The sequence below is a fragment of the Phyllobates terribilis genome, unplaced genomic scaffold, assembly GCF_046119375.1.
Source record: "Phyllobates terribilis strain yellow unplaced genomic scaffold, ASM4611937v1 Scaffold_51__1_contigs__length_9155689, whole genome shotgun sequence".
NCBI lineage: Eukaryota > Metazoa > Chordata > Amphibia > Anura > Dendrobatidae > Phyllobates > Phyllobates terribilis.
In genome coordinates, this window is record NW_027362811.1 from 6,087,031 (window position 1) to 6,113,610 (window position 26,580).

At 46.1% G+C, this 26,580-nt stretch overlaps 1 pseudogene; it reads right to left on the reverse strand.

The window, feature by feature from the left end:
- LOC141191708 (uncharacterized) overlaps positions 1-25,990 on the reverse strand; it is a 76,383-nt pseudogene extending 50,393 nt beyond the window's left edge.
- Between the last annotated feature and the right edge of the window lie 590 nt (positions 25,991-26,580).

A 26,580-nucleotide genomic window follows, 5' to 3' on the forward strand; every position in this document is an offset into this window, starting at 1 on the left:
CTCCATCCTAATTTTTGGAAGCTTTTGCTTGGAAGGCATAAGCAAATACTATGGGAGACCCACTCCCCAATAATGGGACTTATGTTTGTAATATGCTGTACTGCATGGCTCTTGTAAGGGGCATTGCAAGTTCCTCTGTCCTAATTTTTGGCAGCTTTTACTTGGAAAGCATAGGCTAAGACTATGGGAGACCCACTCACCAATAATGGGAATGTTTTTAATATGCTGTACTGCATGGCTCTTGTAAGGGGCATTGCAAGTTCCTCCGTCCTAATTTTTGGCAGCTTTTGCTTGGAAGGCATAGGCAAAGACTATGGGAGACCCACTCCCCAATAATGGGAATAATGTTTTTAATATGCTGTACTGTATGGCTCTTGTAAGGGGCATTGCAAGTTCCTCCGTCCTAATTTTTGGCAGCTTTTGCTTGGAAGGCATAGGGAAAGACTATGGGAGACCCACTCCCCAATAATTGGAATAATGTTTTTAATATGCTGTTCTGCATGGCTCTTGTAAGGGGCATTAAAATCGTCTTGTTAAGCTACTGTGACCTCCACGTCTCTTCCAAGGGTCATTGATATTGTCTTTTTATTCCACTGGGACTTCCACGTCTCTTCCATGGGGCATTGATATTGTCATTTTATTCCACTGTGACCTCCACCATGTTAGAACCTTGCTCTTAGGTTTTTTCCTTTGCTGGTCACATGACCTTGTTGGCCTATTTAATCCTGCTCCGCCCTTCTGGCTTTGCTGGACTTCATTGTATAACTACTTTCTAGCTAGCCTGTGCTCTGTATCTAACTGTTAGTTTGCTTGGTCTACGGACCTCTATGTTCTATATATTTTGTTTGTTCGTCTGTCTGCTACTATTTCTGTTAGGAGGTGTCCCATTTTCCTCCCAGTCCTTAGTACTTGTAGGGATTCCTTCCCCACATCTATAGGTCTCCGTACAGACTAGCTTAGGACTTTAGCAGGTCTGATCGCAGGATCAGGTTCCCTGTTACATCGTAGGGATTCAGCTGAGTTCTATCGTAGGGACAGATCTCCTCTCTTTCCTTAGCTCTGGTAGCAGAACATAACACACCACTCTTCCAAGAGGCATTAAAACCGTCTTGTTAAGCTACTGTGACCTCCACGTCTCTTCCACGGGGCATTGATATTGTCATTTTATTCCACTGTAACCTCCACCACTCTTCCAAGGGGCATTAAAACCGTCTTGTTAAGCTACTGTGACCTCCACATCTCTTCCAAGGGGCATTAAAACCATCTTGTTAAACCACTCTGAACTCCACAGCTCTTCCAAGGGGCATTAAAACCGTCTTGTTAAGCTACTGTGACCTCCGCGTCTCTTCCAAGGGGCATTAAAACCGTCTTGTTAAACCACTCTGAACTCCACAGCTCTTCCAAGGGGCATTGAAATGTTGTTTTTAATTACCTCTAACCTCTGACCTCCATGTCACTTCCAAGGGTCATTGGAGTGCCTCGAAATTTTTGGTAGGCATTGCACTCACTGTATGCCCTATAACTGTGTAGCTGAACCGCTCCTTTTGGTACAGAAACATATCCTACCAGACATGTGTGGTTGACTGGCCTGATAATGATGAGAATGGTCCCCGTTCCTCCTGCTCTTTATCCTTTGCCACCACCTCATCCATCATTCATCACCTGAAGCTTTGTTTTAACGGGAGTCATAGAACTGGGATAGTAGCAGGAAAACATCCAGCAATCCTCGGAGGAGGTAGGATATGCGCCAAAACGCTGACCACCTCAGTCCTAGCAGCTACTACATACATGCGCTTTCATTCCAAGGAACAGAAAGCTAAGGAGATGGATGGCCTCATGATCATGAATAATTTACTCGTTGTGTAGGAGGCCGACCACTGCTGCTGTCTACCTTCTGAACTTTGTGTTGAAGCCTGATTGACCCAGGACCTGCAATCCTCTATGTCTGGAGGACGTGTTGCATCCCAGTGTCCAACTGTGTCCCGGCTTCCACAATATTAACCCAGTGTGAAGGCGTCAGTGAGATGGACCATCCCTGGCCACATTCACTTGTGTTTGTGGTTAGGCTGTCCTTCCCACTAAATGCACTGGGGAGGGCACAGGTAATGTTTTGGTATGCGCGCTGGTGTATAAGGCGCACCGGGACAAATAAGGGCGGCTGGGGACCGTTTATGGACACCCGGCCGCCCCCTGGCGGCTGGGGACCAAGCGTGGACACCCGGCCGCTGGGCGGCTGGGGACTGAGTATGGATACCAGGCCGCCGACGCAGCCATGACGTGGTGGCCAGATACCGCCTCCACATGCCTAAAAGGCCTAATTTCAAGTGCAAGCAAGCAGTATGGTATTGCAGCCTGGGGGTGGGTGGGTGGCAGGCTGCATACTTGTGCTTGCATTGCAAGGGATGGGGGAGGTACAATTGCACACTGCCCTGGGAAAAGGACTTGAATGGGGATAGTTGCAAGTCTGCAACGACAGGTGCAGGGCGGGAGGCATCTTCGCATGTGCCATGAACAGGGGGTTGGCGTGCACACACTACAACGGAATAGGCTGTCCTTCCCACTAAATGCACTGGGGGGGGCACAGGTAATGTTTTGGTATGCGCGCTTGTGTATAAGGCGCACCGGGACAAATAGGGGCGGCTGGGGACTGAATATGGATACCAGGCCGCCGACGCAGCCATGACATGGTGGCCGGCGTCTGCCTCCACAAGCCTAAAAGGCCTCATTTCAGGTGCAAGCAAGCTAGCAGTATGGTATTGCAGCCTGGGGGTGGATGGGTGGCAGGCTGCATACTTACGCTTGCATTCCAAGAAAACAAAGCAGATGCTAACTTCTATCATCATCATCATGCTCCTCACCTTGGCACTCTCAACTCCCCTGATGGAGAAGCCAGGACCCACCGGAGGAGTCTCTGGTTGTCTGGTGGGCTCGTCCAATGCTGCCCTAAAGCAGGCCAGGCTAAGAAAAGTTTTAAATCTAAATAAATGCTCAGACAAAATATACTTCAATCATTAAGTAAAATCATTAAATTGTATTAATCAATCAAAAAATCTACTGACATTGCGACTATACCGAGGGATTTGTCCTGAATCCTAAACGGTATAATACTCGACAGATGACTTTTGGACGGAGATTCAACAACAGGGATCAGGACTTGAAGCAGAGTGACGATCTTAAGGTAATCAACTTATCTGACATAGAATTATCCCCTGAACAGATGTCTGTTTTGTCTTTAGGGCTATCTTTTTGCCCTACGGCAGCTTTTGATACCTTTTTGGCTATCAAGGATGTATTTTTGTTTGCTCGCAAACTTCTAAAAAAATGTCATAATAAAAAATTCATAGACAATCCTTTCTCTACAGAGACAGAACTGGAAGCGCTCCGGGTACTAGAGGAATTATTACTTGAGCAAGTTGAATCATCAGGAAGTAAGTTTCCTGATTTTATTAAAAAGAAGTCGATAAGCTTTCCTCCCTTCACACTTAATTCCTCATTGGAAATTTTTGTTAGAATGGTAGTAAATGAACTATATCAGCTCTCTGTTAGAAAACCATATGACAATCTTACTGGGCCACAACGACGAGCTTTATTTGAATTAGCTAATATGAAACAAGTGGTGATTAAACCCGCCGATAAAGGCAGTAACGTCGTTTTATGGGCTGTGGAAGATTATGAGAAGTAAGCCTTTAAACAATTAAATGATACTGTATGTTATCAGAGGTTAGGCTCTGATCCTACTACCACCTGTTAGAACTCTCCTGTTAGTTTTTTTCTATTTTGGTCACGTGACCTGCTGCCTATTTATTCCAGCTCCGCCCTTCTGGCTTTGCTGGACTTCAGTGTTATTTGTCTCTCTATCTAGCCAGGTGCTTTTGTACCTATCTCTCTAGTTCGTTTGGTCCTGTGGACCTCTAAGTACTTTTTGTCTGTTTATCTTTTTGCTCCGCTACAACATCTGCTAGGAGGTGTCCAATTTTGTCCCAGTCCTTAGTTCTTTTAGGGACCCCTCCCTTTATTCTATAGGTCTGCGTTCAGACTAGCTGAGGACGAAGGCTGGTCTGTTCACAAGGAACAGGTCGCCTGCTGCAACGTAGGGAATCAGCTTAGTCTTATTGTAGGGACAGATTCCCTTTCTTTCGTTAGTTCTTGTAGCAGATCATAACACCACCTTCCAAAAATAACTTTTTTCTCTATTGGATGTGGCCTTGGATCATGGATGTATTATGAAATCTGTATGGGAAGGTTTACGTACTTTACATCCTGTTGTACCAACGATATATTTAGATAAACCGCCTGGGAGGCCCATAGTCTCTGGCTGTGGTGGCTTATGTGAGGCAACCTGTAGATTTCTTGATTATTATTTGAAACCGTATGTCTCTGAATTGCCCTCATATATTAAGGACTCGGGGGATGTTTTGCAGCGATTACAGGAAATTACATTTGAACGGAACATGTATCTGGTTAGTGGTGATGTGGAGTCTCTTTATACCTGTATAAATCATCATCATGGTCTGGCGGCAGTTACATTTTTTTTAACTAATAAGGACATGGATGCTAGACTCCAGAAACTAATTCTGGAATTATTGGAATTTGTATCGACTCATAATTATTTTACATTCAAGGATCGTTACTATCTACAACGTCGAGGGATGGCGATGGAGGTGACTTGTTCCCCCTCATATGCCAACCTCTTTATGGGTTTGTGGGAACGGAAACACATGTTGCCTTACCTTTCTAGTGTATCTGGTCTGTCTGTAATCAGTTGGATGCGATTTATAGACGACGTCCTTTTCATCTGGCAAGGGGATAGGATTGAATTGGATCGGATTTTGAAACATTTAAACACCAACGATTGGAATGTTAAGCTGAGTTTTAACGTCACTCGGGATAGGATTAATTTTCTGGACCTATTGATTACTATTGATCAGTTTGGAACTATCCACAGTAGCATTCATCATAACGACACTAGTACTAACTCAATATTGCATGCTAACTCAGCACATCCTTTGCACACCATTAGAGCTATCACTAAGGGACAGTTTATTAGAGCTCGCCATATTTGTGGTTCTAATAGTGAATTTGAAGCTCAAGCTAGGACTCTGACGTCTAGATTTTTGCGTCGGGATTATGATATAGGTGTTATTGATAATGGGTACCAACAGGCTAGGGATATGGATCGAAATGTTCTTATCCATAAAAAAACCCTACGCAAAGAGGATTCTAGACTAAGGATCATAACTAACTACCATAGTAGGTGGAGGGATATGACGGCTATAATCAATCATTTTTGGCCCATTTTAAAACAGGATCCTGTGCTTTCAAAATTGATTGAGGATAGACCCCTTATTACTGCGAGAAGGAGCAGAACGATTGGTGAAACTATAACACACAGCCACTATGTAGCTCCAGGATCCAAATTTATTTTTGGGTCTAAGGGACCTAGATGAGGTTCTCAATCATGTGGTGATTGCAATATTTGTTGCTTTATGGTAAAAACTGATGGATTTTCCAACTCTGCTGGCACCCGGACGTATAAGATTGTCCATTCCATTAATTGTAAAACTACAGCTGTCATTTACCATCTCACATGTCCTTGTGGCCTAGTTTATATTGGATTCACTTCAAGGCAATTACGTGTTCGGATACAGGAACACATAAGGGAAATTAAATCTGCAAGGCTTTTGGACCAGGATGGCACCTATAAGCAGGACACTATGAAACTGAAGACATTACCTGCCCATTATCGTAGTCATCATCCACTGGGAATTATAGAAAGGCAAGTCTGTGGTATTGATGTTGTCCATATGGGTATACATGGTGGACATCGTATGAATAGATTGGCCCAGAGGGAGTGTCGTTGGATAACGGCACTTACAACCATGAAGCCACATGGCCTTAATGACCAGTGGGGTTTTTCTAGTTATTTATAATAAATTGGGTTGATCTCTGGTTGCTGCTTCCCTGCATCTTCTTTTATATACACTATTTATTTTATTCATTATGCCCCATATTTGTATACGGATATATATACTTATGTATGTATGCTCTCTGGTAAGCTTAGATGCATGCTTATGACTCGCCCCCTGGGCCGTGGGGCACGCGGAACCGGGCAATAGGGAGACGCTGGGAGTAGTAGCAGTGGCGGCCCGGTCCCGCGGCTCAGGGTGGTCAGGCCAGTGGTAGTCTGCTACGTGCTTCAGATAATGTCCGACTATGCCACCCGTGGATTGCGGTTATTAGGAACCGCCGCTGCAAGGCAGACCGCTGGGGCTGATGGTGGGTGCAGCTGAGGTGGTGTGACTCCCCACGGGAGGAGTGCAGCCCCAGGGCAGTGTAGTGGATAGTGGGAGTGATGGTAGTGAGAGTCTCAGTACTGATAGTGCTGGAGGAGCGAAAGAGCACACAGACAACGCACTGCAGTCCAATGTCTTTTACTCACAGTTCACGTACTCCGGGTCACTTCCGTCGGCAGTGACCGCCCGAGCCGTGCTGCGTCCACCAGGTGAGGGGCTCGGTCAACTCCCAGGCAGTTCAGGAGCATGGCACAGGACCCCCTTTAATCCTTTCTCTGGCCTGCCTCACCAGTGACCCACTTTTGTCCAGCTGCCGCGGACCTGCGCGGTTAAACGTGGGCCCCGTCCTCCGCTGTCCTATATGGTGCCTTCCTAGCAGGTTTGATGAGGTGTCGCACCAACAAATGATCACGACGACCGGTCTTTGGCTGAGGGTAGTTTCTCCTCCACCAACTTGGGATCCGGTAGCCTTAATCTGCCTGACCCTGCACCCTGGATTCTCGTGGGTTCTTAGGGTCCCTTCCACCTTCTTGTTCCTGAGCCCTTCTGTTTCTCTGTCTCTCCTTCTCTTTCTCTGTTCCTTTCTGTTCCTTTCTGTTCCGTTCTCTTGGAGCTGAGATGAGCCAAAATCCCAGCTCCCCTTCACCTCCTCCTCGGCCTCTCACTAGGCCCTCCTGGAGTAGAGCTCCTACAGAGCCTCTACTCCCTGTCTTCTCCTCTGGCTGAACTGACTCAGAACTAAGATGGTGCCCACCTTTTATACCTCCCTCTGACCATGAGCCCAGGTGACCAGCAACCAATGGGCTCCTACCTACACTCAGGAACCAACCCCTATCTGCCCCTACAGCACTGGGTGTTCCACCCCCCTCCCCACTCCAGACAGGGACATAGTCGGTCGTGCCTGCACTTCTGTCTAGTGGGAGCACCGTTGAGCTGTCCCTCGGAAATGGGGTGTGTGTGCTGTATGCAGCTAACTGAGCCCTGGTCCATACTCCATCCTTACCTGGGAGTGGAATATCACACCTCTGGTATGAGGTGCAATACCCCTGTAGCGGCCGAACCCTCGGGGCGCTACATTCCCCCCTGGTAAAGCACAGCACGTCCTCGGGCTGGAAAAGAGCAAAAACAGATAATTACAGGACATGCAAAAACTTTTTAAAACTTTTCACATCAGAAAACAGGCAACATGGTTCAATTCCCTTTATGGGAAACGCTTTTCTTTTCTTGTCACTATTATAAAACACTTTGCTAATGCCTCTGGAACTCTTTTGTCATATAAAACATCTTGTAAAACATTTGCATTATCACTTAGCAGCATATAAAACTTTCTCATGTAAAACATTTTTAAGTAAAGCACATTCTTGGATTCTTGGATCATGGCCGCGGTGCAACTTGCGACCAGGTAAAGGTGCAACAGTCCAGTAAACTTGTCTTGAGGTAGACGTTGCGGTTTTTGTATAAAACCAGTAGGGGGCGCTTTAGGAAGCGCAACTATGTACAAGGGGTTGACCGCTCTCAGTCCTCGGTCAGTTTTGGGAATGGAATGGCTGCTCACAGTCCTCAGCCTGGTGGGGAATGAGGGGCACACAGGTAACAGTTCAATATTTGTCCCAACGGGGACCACACTTTCAAGACGGGAACAGTCCCAAAAACAGTTCTGATACCCTGACGGGTAACTATGCACACCGGTACGTGGCTACTTACTAGTAGCAGTGTCCTCCATATGCTCCTTCGCCTTGGTAGTCTTCAGGCCCGTCCGGGCCCTCCTGGTACTCAGAGTCCGAGTAGTGCTGTTCCTCCTCCTCTACTACTCTGTGGACGTGGACGGCGTACCATCCCTTCACGCCTTGGTGTCGGGTGTAGGACACCACGTCTCCTGGATATAAATCCCGCCCTCGATGACCTTCTGGCAGGTGGCTCTCTACATCCCTCCTAGTCACGAACACGTCGCTGATGGTCTCAGGGTCTCGGATGAAACCGCAGCCATGTTCCATGTGAAATTTCACGACAGTCCCGGTGACTCGGGGACCGCGGGCAGTTCGGGGATCTCGTCGGGCCTTCATCTTCTGCTCCGCAGTTTGGGCCTGCAGCTTCTCCTGTTTCATGCGCCGCTCCCGCTGCTCCTTCTCGAACACCTCCAGCTGTTGGCGGCAGTACTCCCGTCGACGGGCGGCGTCCGGGGGCGCTAGGCCTTGCGACCGGGCCTGCGATTGTGGCCTGCTGATCACGCCCGGGGTCAGAGGGCACGGCGTGGGGCGGGGCTCGCTGGCGGTATCGATGGCCTGGGAACCGGTTGGTAGCGGTGGAGGCACGGTGTCGATGGCGGGTTCAGGTACGTTGGGCTCCGCAACAGGGTGCAGGGGCAGGTCGGCGGCCCCAGGGTTCGGGGTAGGGGCGTCTCCGTTACCTGCCTCTGCTGTCGCGGCCTCCTCCGCGGCGTCGTCCTCGGCCTCCGCTCTGCTTTCACTGCCCTCGGTGGCTGGTGTGCCGCTGGATGTTGACGGCGCCTCCTGCTGCAGGATCACAGCCCGCCGGGCCATTTCTTCTTTCCACCCGGCAATCACGTCCCGCTGCGCCCGGACCATCCTCCAGTCCAGCTCCTCCAGCGCAGCCCGCACATACTCGGGGTCTTCCTTGGGGAGGTGTGCTAGCAGCTCCGTGAAGCTGCATGGGAATTCGGCCTGCAGCAGGCCACGCGCCAGGGCGCTGGAGCTGGTTCCTGTCTCTACCTTCGGGTGCGGTCTGGTGTGACTGATCCAGACCACCCCCAGCCCCGCAGTTTTCTTCTCTTTCCGCCCCCATGGGGGGTGGTCCTGGGGCATTCTGCTGACAATCACTCTCAGGGGCAGCCCCCCCACGTTGACGGACATTTCTACAGCCGTGCTCATGGTTGTTGGGGGCGGGCTTCCTCTTTGGCGCCATTATGGGACCCGGCCCACGATGGGAGGTGGCCTCCTGTGGTCTTTTGGCGCGCACATTATGGCGCTCGTTCTTCTGGGGCGGGCGCCATCTTTAGTACAGTGAAACAGTCTCTTTTCAGGCGCGCAGTACCCGTTGTTAGCAGGCACGAAATCCTGCCGACTACGCCAAAGCTGACTCGCCCCCTGGGCCGTGGGGCACGCGGAACCGGGCAATAGGGAGACGCTGGGAGTAGTAGTAGTGGCGGCCCGATCCCGCGGCTCAGGGTGGTCAGGCCAGTGGTAGTCTGCTACGTGCTTCAGATAATGTCCGACTACGCCACCCGTGGATTGCGGTTATTAGGAACCGCCGCTGCAAGGCAGACTGCTGGGGCTGATGGTGGGTGCAGCTGAGGTGGTGTGACTCCCCACGGGAGGAGTGCAGCCCCAGGGCAGTGTAGTGGATGGTGGGAGTGATGGTAGTGAGAGTCTCAGTACTGATAGTGCTGGAGGAGCGAAAGAGCACACAGACAACGCACTGCAGTCCAATGTATTTTACTCACAGTTCAGGTACTCCGGGTCACTTCCGTCGGCAGTGACCGCCTGAGCCGTGCTGCGTCCACCAGGTGAGGGGCTCGGTCAACTCCCAGGCAGTTCAGGAGCATGGCACAGGACCCCCTTTAATCCTTTCTCTGGCCTGCCTCACCAGTGATCCACTTTTGTCCAGCTGCCGCGGACCTGCGCGGTTAAACGTGGGCCCCGTCCTCCGCTGTCCTATATGGTGCCTTCCTAGCAGGTTTGATGAGGTGTCGCACCAACAAATGATCACGACGACCGGTCTTTGGCTGAGGGTAGTTTCTCCTCCACCAACTTGGGATCCGGTAGCCTTAATCTGCCTGACCCTGCACCCTGGATTCTCGTGGGTTCTTAGGGTCCCTTCCACCTTCTTGTTCCTGAGCCCTTCTGTTTCTCTGTCTCTCCTTCTCTTTCTCTGTTCCTTTCTGTTCCGTTCTCTTGGAGCTGAGATGAGCCAAAATCCCAGCTCCCCTTCACCTCCTCCTCGGCCTCTCACTAGGCCCTCCTGGAGTAGAGCTCCTACAGAGCCTCTACTCCCTGTCTTCTCCTCTGGCTGAACTGACTCAGAACTAAGATGGTGCCCACCTTTTATACCTCCCTCTGACCATGAGCCCAGGTGACCAGCAACCAGTGGGCTCCTACCTACACTCAGGAACCAACCCCTATCTGCCCCTACAGCACTGGGTGTTCCACCCCCCTCCCCACTCCAGACAGGGACATAGTCGGTCGTGCCTGCACTTCTGTCTAGTGGGAGCACCGTTGAGCTGTCCCTCGGAAATGGGGTGTGTGTGCTGTATGCAGCTAACTGAGCCCTGGTCCATACTCCATCCTTACCTGGGAATGGAATATCACACCTCTGGTCTGAGGTGCAATACCCCTGTAGCGGCCAAACCCTCGGGGCGCTACACTTATATATTGTCCTTAGTCATAGGAATATACATAAAGATTTTTAATTGGTTCGTTTAGAATTGTGAGTGTGTTTGTCCATGTTTGATTTAACGCATTTTTTTCTCTCCAGTAGTGTGGCTAGGATTTATGGTCATATTCCTTTAATGGCTCTCCAACTATATCCATATCCTCTTGTTATGAATTTCCTTTGATGATGATATGCTAAAGGAACCACCTATTAGATGTTCTATCTTTCCGGCAACATTGGGACAGCCTTGGCCATGTATTGCTTAATCGTGATTTACATCCTTTTTTATGGATTACAGTACTTTTTGATTTATGTGGACCTGCTATATTGTATACATATCATTGGATGAGGCATTGTTTTTATTATCTTTATGTGTGTAATTAAGATCTTTACTATTCATATATTTATTAGCAATGGACCTGGGATTTGGGTAATTTAGTGCTAATTATTTGTCTGCATTTGATTATTTACCTGCCTTGTCTTGGTTTAAGAGGGCTTGCCCTTTTGCTTGCCCTCTAGCAATATGGCTCCAGGATACATGTGCATGTCATCGTTCCGCTGTGCCCACGCGTGCCGGCGCGCGCTCGGCACGTGGCGTCACGTGCGGCGCGACCACGCCTCTCTGTGACGTCGCGGCTGTGCTCGCAGTGGGCGCGTGGTCATCGCGGCAGGATGCAATCATGCGCCCGGTAGGAAGCATCTGCTTTGATGGATCACATGATCCTCACAAGGTATTTAAGAACTACACATATCCTATTGAGTATCACTCCCTGAGGAAGCATATCTGTGAAACGCGCATTGGAGTGTGGGCTAGTATCGCACATGGTGCTTGCAGCATGAATCCAGGTATATCATTTAATGTCTAAGATGCAGTCTCTTTGAGTATGAGTCATCCTTATATTTTGTCACTTTATGTGCACTGCACTTTATATTTATGGATGGATTTATAGTCCTTCTTTGAGATTTGAATGCCTGGGTAAGCAGACATTTTTTTGTTTGGCCACAGACCTTTTTGTTTATTGCTATCTAAGGTCTTTAGCTGGGTGAAAAGCATAGCACTGAGTCACTATTTGAATAGTCTTTTTATTTGTATTTTGCACCTTTTAGTGACTTCTAAATATGCTAATGTGCTCTTTGTAATTTATTGGAGTCAGTGCCTTGTGCTTACAATAGAATCTATTCATTTGATATCCTCTATTTGTGTCTTACTTTTGATATCCAATGCTGCATACACCTGTTGCCTTTTTTTTAATTGTCCTTTGTCTATGAGTTCATATAGATATGTTTTGGTTTTTTGGTATCTTGATTGATTAATAAAATGTAATGATTTTACTTAATGATTGAAGTATATTTTGTCTGAGCATTTATTTAGATTTAAAGTTTGTTCTCTCTTGCTTGGATTTGGCCTTAAATGGCATTATAAAATATGAGATGATGATTTGGGTTTGCAATCCTTCTATATGTTTGGTAATAATCAGGCTAAGAAAAGTGTAGGGAAGGTTCCCAGGACAAATAGTGGCGGCTGGGGACTGAGTATGGATACCTCGCTGCTGACGTAGCCATGAGGTAGTGGCCATCTTCGGCCTCCTCCAAACTAAAAGGCCCCATTTCAAGTGAAAGCTAGCAGTATAGTATTGCAGCCTGCGGGTGGGTGGGTGGTTGGCTGCATATTTGCGCTTGCATTGCAAGGAATGGGGGAGGTACAATTGAACACTTCCGTGGGACAAGGACTTGCACGGGGATAGTTGCAAGTCTGCATCTTCTGATGCGCAAGGATCACTTCTGATGGGCACACTTTTAAGCAGTGACCTGGGTGTCAGAGATGCTTCCAGGGGTCTTCCCCATGCTGTTCCCATGTCTTTTCAGCACTGTATGCATGTGTCACACAGCACATGGCCAGATAAGGTTGTAAAATGTTAAAATGACATTTCCCGGTGAATGCATTTGTCACAGTTGAAAGCAATACAAAAGTGCAAAAACGCATTAAAAAAATGCTACTTGTGAACATAGCCCAAGCTGTGGAGGAGTATTTTTGTTTTTGGTTATTTATTTTACCTTATACACAAGTCTTTACCCTGGAAAGGATGTTCCTTAACATATTTCACAGGAAAACCGTTTGAGTTTAGTTTTTGAACGTTTCATTGTGAGCCCTTAAAAGTGGCTTAATACCTCTGACCACATTGTTGACAGCAGTGACCTGGGGGTCAGAAATGCTTCCTGGGGCGATCCCCATGCTGTCCCCATGTCATTTGAGCACTGTCACTATCGTTTTGGGCACTTTTTAGGCTTTCTACAGACTGCCGGGGGTGCGGCCGCAAAAATGCTCGGGTCTCCCATAGACTAACATTGGGCTCGTTGCTCGGGTCGAGCACCCGAGTATCACGGTGAGCCCGGCCCGAGCTTCGTGCACCCGAGCATTTTAGTGCTCGCTCAACACTAGTAATTACGTGTTTATCGGTCATCCATGACAGCACCCCTACGAGAGAATTACAGAGAAGTGTAGAATTAGGGAGGAACCACAGCCTGTAGAACCCTACTTCCAAAGGTGATATCAGCACCAGAAAGATCCAGTCTTTCGTGTTTATAGAATGTAGAAGACTACATTGCCGCTCTACAGATTTGATTAATAGATACTCCTGACCTTTCTGCCCAGGTAGTAGCCACAGCCCTTGTGGAATAAGCTTTGATATTCTTCTCCACTTCTTTGCCGCTTGCAGATTAGGCCATACTGATAGCCTCCCTAACCCAACGAGCTAGTGTGGCTTTGGAGGCCCTACATCCCTTCATTTGTCCCTGAAAGCAGACAAAAAGGGACCTATCCTTTCTCCAGGAGCTAGTGGATTCTAGGTACCTTTCTAGACAGCGTTTAATATCTAAGGAATGTAATTTTTGTTCCTTATCGTTGGTGGGGCTACTACAGAAAGTTTGCAGGACAATCTCCTGTGACCGGTGAGATGTAGAGACTACCTTAGGGAGGTATGCCGGGTCAGATCTCAAGATTACCCTATCAGCTCGAATCAGGGTAAAGGGATGGTCTGCTGAGAGGACCTGAATGTCTCCTATCCGCCGAGTGGAGGTCAGGGCTACTAAGAGGACTGTCTTAAGGGAAAGGATTTTGATTTGAACATCCTGTAAGTGTTCAAAGGGGGATTCCATTAATGCTGAGAGTACCAGGTTAAGATCCTAAGGGGCTGAGCTAATGGACTGAACAGGTTTAGATCTTGCGCATGCTTTTATGAAACGGGAAACCCAAGGGTCCCCTGCTAAGTTGAAGTTATAGAGAGCTCCAGGCTGAAACCTGGACTTTGAGAGTGCTTACTGAGATCCCCATCTCCACCACCTTCTGTAGGAATTCCAAAACTAAGTTAATTGGGACTTCCCCTTTCAGATCTGTGAAGTCCTGTGATAAATCCTGGAAGTTACATGCTTTCTAGATTTGAGGAGAGTCAAAGATACCTCAGCAGAGAACCCCCTACTCCTCAGAAGCTCCCTTTCAAATTCCAGGCAGTCAGGTGTAATCTGTTTGCCTGCGGGTGATGGACTGGCCCCTGGGAGAGGAGGTCTGGAAGATCCGGAAGGACCCAGGGATCGGAGACTGACATCTGCTGGAGCCATAAAAACCATGGCCTCCTTGGCCAGAAGGGGGCTATCAATATTACCCATGCTCTGTCTTCCCGAATTTTGCGGAGGACTGTCGGTATCAGAATTAGTGGGGGAAAGGCATAAGCTAGCCTGAAATCCCAATTGATCAGTAGGGAATCTACTGCAAATGGACAATCCCTGGGATCCAGGGAGCAGAAGCTATCCACTTTTTCGGTTGGATCTGGCTCCAAATAGACCTATGGTGGGGACATGACTGTAATCTGGTGGAATACTGCTTAACTCAAGACCCACTCGCCCTGGTGAAGGTGTACTCAGCTGAGGAAATCTGCTTTGCTGTTGTCCTTCCCTCTTATACAGTGCACTGTGAAAGTATTTGGCCGCCTTGAACTTTTCTACCTTTTGCCACATTTCTGGCTTCAAACATAAAGATACAATATTCTAATCTTTATGGGAAGAATCAACAACAAGTGGGACACAATCGTGAAGTGTAACGAAATTTATTGGATATTTTAAACTTTTTTAACAAATTAAAAACTGAAAAGTGGGGCGTGCAATATTATTCAGCCCCCTTGAGTTAATACTTTGTAGCGCCACCTTTTGCTGCGATTACAGCTGCAAGTCGCTTGGGGTATGTCTCTATCAGTTTTGCACATCGAGAGGCGGAAATTCTTGCCAATTCTTCCTTTCAAAATAGCTCGAGCTCATTGAGGTTGGATGGAGGGCGTTTGTGAACAGCAGTTTTCAGCTCTTTCCACAGATTCTCGATTGGATTCAGGTCTGGACTTTGACTTGGCCATTCTAACACCTGGATATGTTTATTTTTGAACCATTCCATTGTAGATTTTGCTTTATGGTTGGAATCATTGTCTTGTTGGAAGAGAAATCTCCGTCCCAGTCTCAGATGTTTTGCAGACTCCAACAGGTTTTCTTCCAGAATGGTCCTGTATTTGGCTCCGTCCATCTTACCATCAGTTTTAACCATCTTCCCTCTCCCTGCTGAAGAAAAGCAGGCCCAAACCATGATGCTGTCACCACCATGTTTGAGAGTGGGGATGGTGTTTTGAGGGTGATGTGTTGCTTTTACGCCAAACATATCGTTTTGCATTGTAGCCAAAAAGTTCGATTTTGGTTTCATCTGACCAGAGCACCATATTCCACGTGTTTGGTGTGTCTCCCAGGTGGCTTGTGGCAAACTTCAGAGACTTTATATGGATATCTTTGAGAAATGGCTTTCTTCTTGCCACTCTTCCATAAAGGCCAGATTTGTGCAGTGTACGACTGATTGTTGTCCTATGGACAGACTCTCCCACCTCAGCTGTAGATCTCTGCAGTTCATCCAGAGTGATCATGGGCCTTTTGGCTGCATCTCTGATCAGTCTTCTCCTTGTTCGAGATGAAAGTTTAGAGGGACGGCCGGGTCTTGGTAGATTTTCAGTGGTCTCCTTCCATTTTAATATGATCGCTTGCACAGTGCTCCTTGAGATGTTTAAAACTTGGGAAATCTTTTTGTATCCAAATCCGGCTTTAAACTTCGCCACAACTTCGAACTTCGTCTTGAAACAGAACCCTGAGACTATCACAGAGCAGGTGCATTTATATGGAGACTTGATTACACACAGGTGGATTCTATTTATCATTACCAGTCATTTAGGACAACATTGGATCATTCAGAGATCCTCACTGAACTTCTGGAGTAAGTTTGCTGTACTGAAAGTAAAGGGGCCGAATAATATTGCAAGCCCCACTTTTCAGTTTTTAATTTGTTAAAAAAGTTTAAAATATCCAATAAATTTCATTCCACTTCACGATTGTGTCCCACTTGTTGTTGATTTTTCCCCCAAAAATTAGAATTTTATATCTTTATGTTTGAAGCCAGAAATGTGGCAAAAGGTAGAAAAGTTCAACGGGGCCAAATACTTTCACAATGCACTGTATGTACTGCAGAGATGGAGGCTAAATGTGTCTCTGCTAGAAGAAGGATTCGTCCTGCTACATCCATTAGTGTTTTGGACCGGGTCCCTCCCTGGTGGTTTATATATGCTACCGACACCTGTCAGACAGGATCTTGACGTGTTGGCCCTGTAATGCTGGCAGAAACCCCTATATAGCTTTTTCCACAGCTACCAACTCCATGTTGAAGGAACTGGTTTTTAGAGAACTTGACCAACCCCCCTGAAGCATCTACTGATCTAAGTGGGCTCTCCATCCCGAAGGACTAGCATCTGTTGTGACCACCTTTGTAGCTGGGGACCACCAGGGGACTCCTGTGGACAGTACTGAATCGTCCAACCACCAGCGGAGAGATTGCAGTGTAGCTGGTTGTAGAGTCAGTTTGCCCTTCAGATTCTGACATTGGGACATTCTGGAGAATCAGGAACCCCTTTGTAGAGTCCTGGTATGGGCTTGAGCCCAAGGTACTCCCGGTATGACATGGCCCGCCTCAGAGTCAGTCAGTGATTCTATGGCCTTCAATACGAGAGTCTGGATCTTCTTCACTTTGTCTGGTGGAAGGCAACACTCTTGTATGTCCAATATAAGTCCTAGAAAAATCTGAGACGTTGATGGAGTCAGTCTTGATTTGTCCAGGTTGATAAGCCAACCCAGATTCTGCAACATCTTGAGGACTTGTTGAACCTGGTCCGAACAATGCTGAGCCGGCTTTCCGATTATCAGGAAATTGTCCAGATATGGCACAATCAGAATTCTGTTTTCCCGAAGATGGGCCAATACCTCCGAAATCACCTTAGTGAAAATTCGAGGGGCGATTGCTATGCCAAACAGAAGGGCCTGATACTGAAAGTGCCTGATCTGAGAATCAACCTGAACTGCTACCAGGAGGAACTGCCGGGACTGGACGCATATGGGAATATGATAGTATGCGTCTTTTAAGTCCAGGACAGCCATGTGGCTGCCTGGAAAGAGCAATTTTATTGCAGACCCAATTGACTCCATTTTAAAAGTCAGGATTTCTAGATAATCGTTCAGGTTTTTTAAGTTCAGGATAGTTCTGAAAGAACTGTCTGTTTTTCTTTTACCACTCCAAAGACATACTGATAGGGAATCTAGATGGTGAGCCCCGATGGGGACAGCGACGATAATGTATGTAAAGCGCTGCGGAATATGTTAGCGCTATGTAAAAATAAAGATTATTATTATTTATTTAAGAGCAATACCCTCCTGGGCCGGAACCCGAACTAGGACTGTTTTGTCCAGGAGACTTTGGATTTCGCTCTCCAGCGCCCGTTGTTCGTCTTGCGATGCTCTGGGAGGAGTGATGAGAAACCTCGTTGGAGGAAGATATGGAAACCACAGCTTCAGCCCTGATTTTATGAGGTCTAGAATCCAGTCGCTCGAGGAAATCCGTACCGAGGCTAGGAAGAAGTGGGAGAGCTGACCTCCCACAAGGGGAAAAGCGTCATTTGGAGACCTTCTTGGAGTCACGGGAGGACCCCTTAAACATGAAACCTCTTCCTCCCCTTTTTCGGTCAGACCAACTGGACTGGTCTTTCTTCTTGGAATACTTCCTTGGGTATCTTCTGGTCCGCAAGGGTTTCTTGAAGGAGAAATAAGAAAAATCCGGGAATTTTTTTTTCTTATCCCCCATCTTCTCCAGGATGTCGTCGAGGGCTGCTCCGAATAAATATTGCCCTTCACAAGGAAGGAGGCTGTTTATTTTTTGTTTGTAGGTCACCTGGTCAATTCTTTAACCACAATGCCCTCTTGGCTGCATTGGAAGAGGCTGCGGATCTTGCTGCCAAAACGGCGGAATCTACGCGGCGTCTGCTAGAAACTCTGCAACCCCTTGTATGACCGGGACTGAGGCCAAGATTTCCTCCCTAGGAACCCCGTCTTTCAGCTGGCTAACGAGTTGGTCTAGCCAGAACATCAGGGATCTGGTCGTATAGACGGCCGCAATACCCGGTCTCAGTCCACCTGCCGATGACTCCCAGGTATTTTTGAGGAACTGGTCAGCTTTTTTGTCTAGGGGATCATTCAGCGTACCCATATCTTTGAATGGCAAAGAATATTTCCTTGAGGCTTTCAACACTGCTACATCTAGTTTGGGTGCTTTATCCCAAGAGGAGCAAGAAGCTTCCTCAAAGGGATACTTGGGTTTCATGAAAGCTGTAGGAGCACCTTTCCTATCCGTTTTTTTCCACTCTCTGGTTATCAGGGCCTGGATTATTTCATCCAGAAGGAAAAGGCGCCAGTTTTTCTGCCCCAACCTTCCGAACATCAAATTCATCTTAGATGGTTGCGCCTTCTCCTCCTCAATCCCCATTATGGATCGGATGGCTTTGATTAGATTACCCACTTCCTCAACTGAGAAACAGTGGCATCTACTGGAGTCGTCATCTGAAGAGGATGCTGAAGAAGCCCCCGAGGACCCACACTCTCCTTCCGATCTATCTGAGTCTTCTAAGGGCTGGGGGGGACACATTAGAAGAAGTCGGCTGTTTTCCCTGAGAAAAGGTCTTAAAGGTATTCTCAACTTCCGACCTAATTAGGGACTGCAGTCTGGAAGAAAAACCTGGCGCCTCCTCCGTAATGGTCTGCTCTATACAGGCTCTGCATAATTTCTTAGCCCAGGTGACCGGGAGCTCACACTCAGAGCCTACACAGCAAGGGTTTAGATGTAGCCGCTAACTTCCCAGATTTTTTCTGAGTCTAAGGACAAAAGAGAAAAAACAGGGAAAACCATTCAATAAATGACATTCTTGGAGTTCTCTCACCCATCAGATGTGAAGAAGTACTGAAGCCAGGGGAGGACCCTTGTCTTGTGACTATTCTCCTCTGGAGGTCTTGTGGGAAGAATGACTGCTGCTGCGGTGCGTCATCTTCTGAGACCCCGTTTCTGCTGGAGCCTCCGTCCCACTCATGGCTGCTGAAAGGAGCACTGCTTGCTGTCTGGAGCAAAGGCACAGGCAGAAGTAGAGTGGAGTACTGAGGCACTGCTCCATCCCCTTCTCCTGCCTTTTATCAGGAAGTGCTTCGGCTCCCTGCAGCCCACCTCCCGACCTGAATCCGGAAGTCCGGGTGCGTCACATGACCAGAGCACTCGTCATCGGGGACAGCCCCCTGACGTGTGCATACCGGAAACACGGCGGCCGCCTATCAGAAAGCGCCGCCGTGCGTGACGTCATAGGTCCGCCTCCGGAAGTCCGGTGCACTTGTCACCTGGACCTGCCTCTTCCGGCCGGCCAGACGTGTGTGCAGCCCCGGACACCCGGCAGACACCAACCAAAGCATGGCATCGCCGGGCCATCATCATGAAAGACCACAAGCCTCCGCTGGGACAGGGAGCAGCAACCCTTGGTGTGTGGAGCCACGGGGCCCGCACCCACAGCCAACCGTTTATCCTGTCGCCAGCATCCAGCTGCTCTGGCCTGCAGGTATGTCCCCCTTTTTAAGGGAAAAGAGGCAAAAAGCCCAAAACAAAAAAAAAAAAATTCTATCTTCTGGAACCGCCGTTCCTGAGGCTCACCATTCAAGGACAGGAAACCAACTGACATGGGGAAAGGAACCGTCCCCTTTTAAAGCCTGATGGTTCCCTGTCCTTGGAGGGTGGATCCCTCGTTGGGGTGCGGCCATGGACAAGCAATAAAATTAGTTAAAAACCATGTGCCAAAAAAGATAAACGGCACATAACAAGGTGATACAAGGAAGGATTATCAAGTGAGACAATACAGGGAGCGGCGAATGTGCTTAATACTTGTATGGTTTAAGGTGCATTCAATAGTGCCTATCTCTATGTCAATTGAACAGTGATCACCATCAGTCCGACATATAGATACCTGATCAGACCTGTGCAAGTAGTATTTGACATCAAGAGATACAAGGCTAGTAAGGGGTATTACCCTCATTCCTTACCCACAGTCACAAGGCACCGGACAGTTGCGATGGTGCCTTGTGACTATGGGTAAGGAATGAGGGTAATACCTCTTACTAGCCTTGTATCTCTTGCTGTCAAATACTACTTGCACAGGTTTGATCAGGTATCTATATGCCGGACTGATGGTGATCACTGTTCAATTGACATAGAGATAGGCACTATTGAATGCACCTTAAACCATACAAGTATTAAGCACATTCGCTGCTCCCTGTATTGTCTCACTTGATAATCCTTCCTTGTATCACCTTGTTACGTGCCATTTTTCTGTTATGGCACAGGGTTTTTAACTAATCTTTGTCTAAATAAAATTATTATTCTTTATTATCTTGTTCTAAAGTGGTTTTCTTGGATAGTCTCTATCCAGATCTAGGTTGTATTAATTATATGGAGCAGTAAAAGGAAAACTCTTTGATTTCATAGAAACTAAAAAATTTTATTATCAGCTTTGAATGCAGGAGGTCAAAATCATTAAGAAATGGCTCATTTCATTACTAAACCTGACAACTTTTGAAGATATGTAAAACAGTGTTACATGACCTGAAAATTAATTTAGCTAGTCGGGTGGAAGGTTCTTTAGCTGCTCACTCAGTAGATCATCCTCTGTACAGGTCCCGGTACCTTCCTCTACTGCTCTGCACCAATCAGATAAGTGTGGGGCTGGAGAAACAATAGAAATTTTCTCAGTGATTTGGAAGGACAGCGTCTCATTGTTCTCCTCGGTCACAGGAAGCTGCCTAGCATCTATAAGACGCACTCACTTATTATCAAGATTTTTTCTTGCTAAAAGTGTGGCTTTCCAAGTAAAACATTTCCCACATTAAGAATATAAAAAAGGCTTCTCCCTTGTGTGTCTGCGATGGCGACTAAGAAGAGATAATTTCTTCACAAACCATTTTACATTAAAATGGCTTCTCCCCTATATGAGTTCTCTGATGTTTGATAAGACTCGACTTCTCTGTAAAACATTTCCCACAGTCTAAACATGAAAAAGGCTTCTCCCCTGTGTGAATTCTCTGATGTTTGATAAGACTCGGCTTCTCTGTAAAACATTTTCCACATTCTGGACAGGAAAATGGCCTCTCCCCTATGTGAGTTCTCTGATGATTGATAACACTTGATTTCTTTGTAAAACGTTTCCCACATTCTGAACATGAAAAAGCCTTCTCCCCTGTGTGAGTTCTCTGATGTGTGATGAGATTTCTTTTATCTGTAAAACATTTCTCACATTCTGAACATGAAAATGGCGTCTCCCCTGTGTGAGTTCTCTGATGTGTAACAAAATCTGATTTCTGGTTAAAACATTTCCCACATTCTGAACATGAAAATGGCTTCTCCCCTGTGTGAGTTCTCTGATGTGTAACAAGAGATGATTTCTCTGTAAAACATTTCCCACATTCTGAACATGAAAAAGGCTTCTCCCCTGTGTGGGTTCTCTGGTGACTAACAAAATGTGATTTCTGTGTAAAACATTTCCTACATTCTGAACATGAAAAAGGCTTCTCCCCAGTGTGAATTCTCTGGTGACTAACAAAATGTGATTTCTGGTTAAATTTTTTTCCACATTCTGAACATGAAAAAGGCTTCTCCCCTGTGTGAATTCTCTGGTGCTTAACAACATCTGATTTCCGGTTAAAACATTTCCCGCATTCTGAACATGAAAAACGCTTCTCTCCAGTGTGAATTCTCTGGTGACTAACAAGATATGATTTCTCTGTAAAACATTTCCCACATTCTGAACATAAAAATGGCTTCTTCCCTGTGTGAGTTCCCTGGTGAATAACAAGATCTGATTTCTGGTTAAAACATTTCCCACACTTGGAACAAAAAAATCTATTATCAGCTGAGTGAATGTCTCGATGTTTAAGAAAAGACTTTTCGACGGGAAAACTATTTTCATATTCTGAACATGAAAATGGCTTCTTTTTATTATGAGCAATTCGTTTTTTAATTCTTATTTTGTGACTTTGACTTTCCTTAGTAGTCGATAATGAATCAGAAGACAGGACTTGTTTCAAAGGATCAGATGATACATCTTTGCTGTGAAGGGATGATGGTAAATCTGGAGTAATGGCATTCACTTCAATTGTATCCTGTGAGATCTCAAGCTCATCTGATTTGAAAATTGAAGATGTCACCTGTCCCTCTGATCTCCTGGTACAGTCATCTGCCAAGAATAAAACCAATTATTTTGAGAAAAATATTCTTGAAATTAATATTTTTGAACATTTCTACTTAAATTGTCGTAAAAATGGCAAGTTATGTAAAAATATTTAATTATTGACTAGGACAATGACAGTTCAGTCTAATTTAAGATCTCATAGCATGAACCAGTGGAACGTGGTGTTCAACTGTTTGTTCATTCAGCCTCCCAAATATGGAATAAAAGTCACAATGTTATGTAGGTGAAAATAACACCAACAAAAACTTCTACACATCTCACAACAAACAAGTCCCCACTCAGGTCCATAATTTGTCAGTGGAAAAACAGAGTTTTTCACATTATTAGTGGCTCAAAGGCTCTTGAAAAGCAACATGGCTTCCATCAACCAATCCTGCAAAATCCACTCTCCCAAAGTCAAATCTCCCCCTCACTTCTGAGCCTTGCAGTGTGCCCAAACCACATTTATCATCCATGTATTTGGCATTAATATAGTGAGAAGTACCCACTTAATTCACGGTGTGTGTGACCTGCAGCACAATCTGGGCACTATGTGTTGGGCAATAAAATTACATATTTGTAATTTTTACTCTCCAACTCCACTGCGTGCTAATTTCCGGAAAGTGTCTGTGGAGTCAAAATAATCACTACTCCTATAGATTAATTCACGGAGGGTTAAAAATTCCAAAATGGAGTCACTTTATGGGGATTTCTACTGCTCTGGTATACTGTTATTTTTTCATATTAGGGCTTCTACAAATGGTGTGTCTCATCTCCTCTGAGATCTGCTCCTGCGACGTCTGCTTCTGTCATCTGGAGCCGCGTTATTCATTCTGCAGGTGGCGTTGGTGATGGAGGAGACGTCAGAACCAGAAGCTCTGGGTTTCACAGACTCTATCCAGCCACTAAGATTAGGGTTCCTGGGACCAGTAGTACCATAGAGTCTGGCAGTATGGGTGTGTGTGCTGTCCAGCTGGAGTAATCTGCTCCCTGCTTCAGCCAACTGGAGAGCACCACGCCCTACTAAAGCTGGAAGCATATTGCCGGAAGCTGCCAGATCCAGCCTTGTTCTCCTCTGGTTCAGTCCTCTGTGCTCAGCTCCCGGCTTGTGTATTTGGTTCCTGTTGTGACCTCGGCCCGTTTACTGACTACTCTTGTGTCTTCTGATTTTGTATTTTCTCTGCCCTCCTGGTTCTGACCCGGCTATCTGACTATTCTTCTTGCCATCTCACACCATAGAACAGCATGTAACACCGTGGTACAAGCCTAGAGGTTTCGGTGTAAGTCCAGATCCATGTTGAGGGGTTATAAGGTGATGACCAAGGCAATCCCTCGGATCTTGACAATGGAGTAGATAGCGCCAAGCCTGTTCGTGGTGGCCAGGTTTTGAGCTGCCAGGTGACCACAAACAGTAACCCCAATACATTGTATCTGCAAACTATTAGACCAAGATCAGCAGTCAAATAGCTAAATGGTGCTCCTTCCCATCTTAACCTGCCATGTGCCCAGAAAGTAGCGTACAACCGTATATAGGGTATTGTCGTATTCAAGAAAAGTTAGAAAATAATTTATAAAGTCCATTTATTTCCGGTTATAATTTAAGAAGAATTCCAAAGTTTACACCACATAAAGTGACACACGTCAGATATGCAAAAAAATGGGGCCTGATTAGGAACACAAGACTGGCTGCGGGAAGTGGTTAAATCAGAGTATTTTGGGCACTAATTACTGTAGTCAAAAACTGTGAGTATAGACAATAACACATCAACTGAAATGATCAAACTGAACAGTCTTCATCAGTAAACAATGAGTAACTAGTGGTGAAACCTCTCTGGGGTAATTAGAGTCTGGGGCTCGGTAGCTCTTGACAATCTAAACTATCCTAAGAGCCAATATTTTCTGTCAGATGAGTTTCAAGAAGAAATATTAGTTAGTCGATTTTAAAAGATATTGAAAAGTCAGGATAAAGGGAAACTCTGTTGTTATTGTACAGAAATTCACACTTGGCCCTCACTGCACATTTAATGTTGTCAATCATAAATGTGAAGTTTGGCCAGAAAGACTGGACCTGGTCTTGTAGGGACCATATGAGGACATTCAGCAGCACATAAGGGAGAGAAGGCAGGTTCATCCAATTAGATATCAGGTTTATAGGAAGGCAACAGCATCATTACCCTCCACTTTCTCTTACAGGCCCATCATAATAGTGATTTTCTAACTTGTCAGCACATTCTAAGTACTCTGTCATTTGGATTTGTAGTTTACAGATCTGGGCAGGTAAGAGTCAAGATCTTCTAATCCCAGGGAATAGGTGGATCCTCCGGGTTGTAAGTTCTATAGAAAAGGGCTTTCGTTACCCAAAGTCATTTGAACAATTTTTGATGGAGGAGAATGTTGTGGTCTAATGGCAAAATGGTGATCACAAGATTGTGATACCGCCAGACTACACGACTGATAAAGCAGCCACAGCCGGTGACTGAGAAGAATCTGTGACTTCTCTGCATTTAGTGGTCACTACTCACCTGGGTAGTCATATGTAGGAATCTCCTCCTTACACCGCTCATCACCCCTCACATATGTCTCTGTAGTATTAATATGGGTCAGATCTTCACCCTGAAACAAATATTGTAAAACTCACAGACAGATGGAGAAGTCACATCTATGATCAGGTCTAAACCTGCCATCTCCACAGTTCTCATTACAGACGTATAAAACATATAATGCTGGTGGATAAAACAAGACTGAGCACAAGACCTTCACAGCCGTCTACACATCATAGGGGAGATCTCATGACACCTTCTCTCCATCTACCTGATGATGCTGAGGAACATTGGGATCTTCTTGTTTACAGTCGAGTGGAAGAAGAGGACGGGGACATCTCTCTGGTGTTGTCCTCTTACTGGATAGATCTGGAGGAAACACATACAGGGAATGAATTCATTGTTTATATACAGATAATTATAGCCCATGTGTGTTTAGTCCTGTCTATTACCTGGTGATTTCAAGGGCTGGGGAACCTCCATCATGATGTCCTTGTACAGATCTTTGTGTCCTTGTAAATACTCCCACTCCTCCATGGAGAAATAGATGGTGACGTCCTGACACCTTATAGGAACCTGACACATACAATGATAGAGTCATCCCCCGATCCCTTCATAGCGTTACTGTATAATGTCCCAGCATTCCCAGCAGTGTCACCTCTTCAGTCAACAGCTCAATCATCTTGAAGGTGAGTTCTATGATCTTCTGGTCATTAATGTCCTCATGTATCAGATGGTGAGGTGGAGGCTCCGTGATTGGGCTCAGGGGTCTTCCCCATCCCTCAGACACAGGGGCCTGATACCGGTCACTAGAGGTCTTCTTCACTACTGTGTAATCCTGGTTATGGAGAGACACATTAATAAATCTCACTACAGACATTTCCAGAGTCCTCACCTCTCCAGTTCTGTCCATCTGTTATTCCCATAGATAAGAATGATGTAATGTGACGTCATCAGAATCTCTCACCTCTCCAGTAAGCCGGAAGAGGATCTCTAGGGTGAGGTGTAATATCCTCTCCACCATCTTGTCTCTGTCCATGTCCATCCTTGATAGGTCATTCAGAAAAATTCTCTTAATATAGACGATCTTCACTGAGAGGATCCGGTATTGTAGAGACCTGAATGAGAAGAAGATGAGCCGATGTAACATCATAAAGAATTCTGTGTAATAATACAATTACTGGAGATAATAAGGGAAACATATGAGGAGATTAAATTATTTTACAGTATTTATCTTTCTTCATTACATCTGGTAATAAAACCTACATATTTTAGGCCACAGACAACAAGCAGTTTCTTCCTCGGAGTCTGTAGCTAAATACATTTCTCATAGACTCATCTTCTATAACGCTAAATCTCATCTCATTTACGGACACTGGGGTCGGCATTAGTAATACTGCAGGAGATATTCATTACACGTGACATGAGAAATAACTTCATGATGAGGACGACATCTTCATCTTCTACTACAGCTCTAGAAACATATTTGGCCAGAGTCCGTCACTGACTACATCACCACCGACCGTCTATATGAATGTTTCCCGTCTTCTCTGGACTGTAAAATTCTATCATGTTAGATTCACACACAGAAGTTTGAGGCTTTTATAAAAGATTTTTTTTGTTTGAATAAACAACATGGACAGAAATTATTTGATACCAAAGTCTCCATGTTCAATGTTTTATGGGGTTTACAGTGGGTACGGA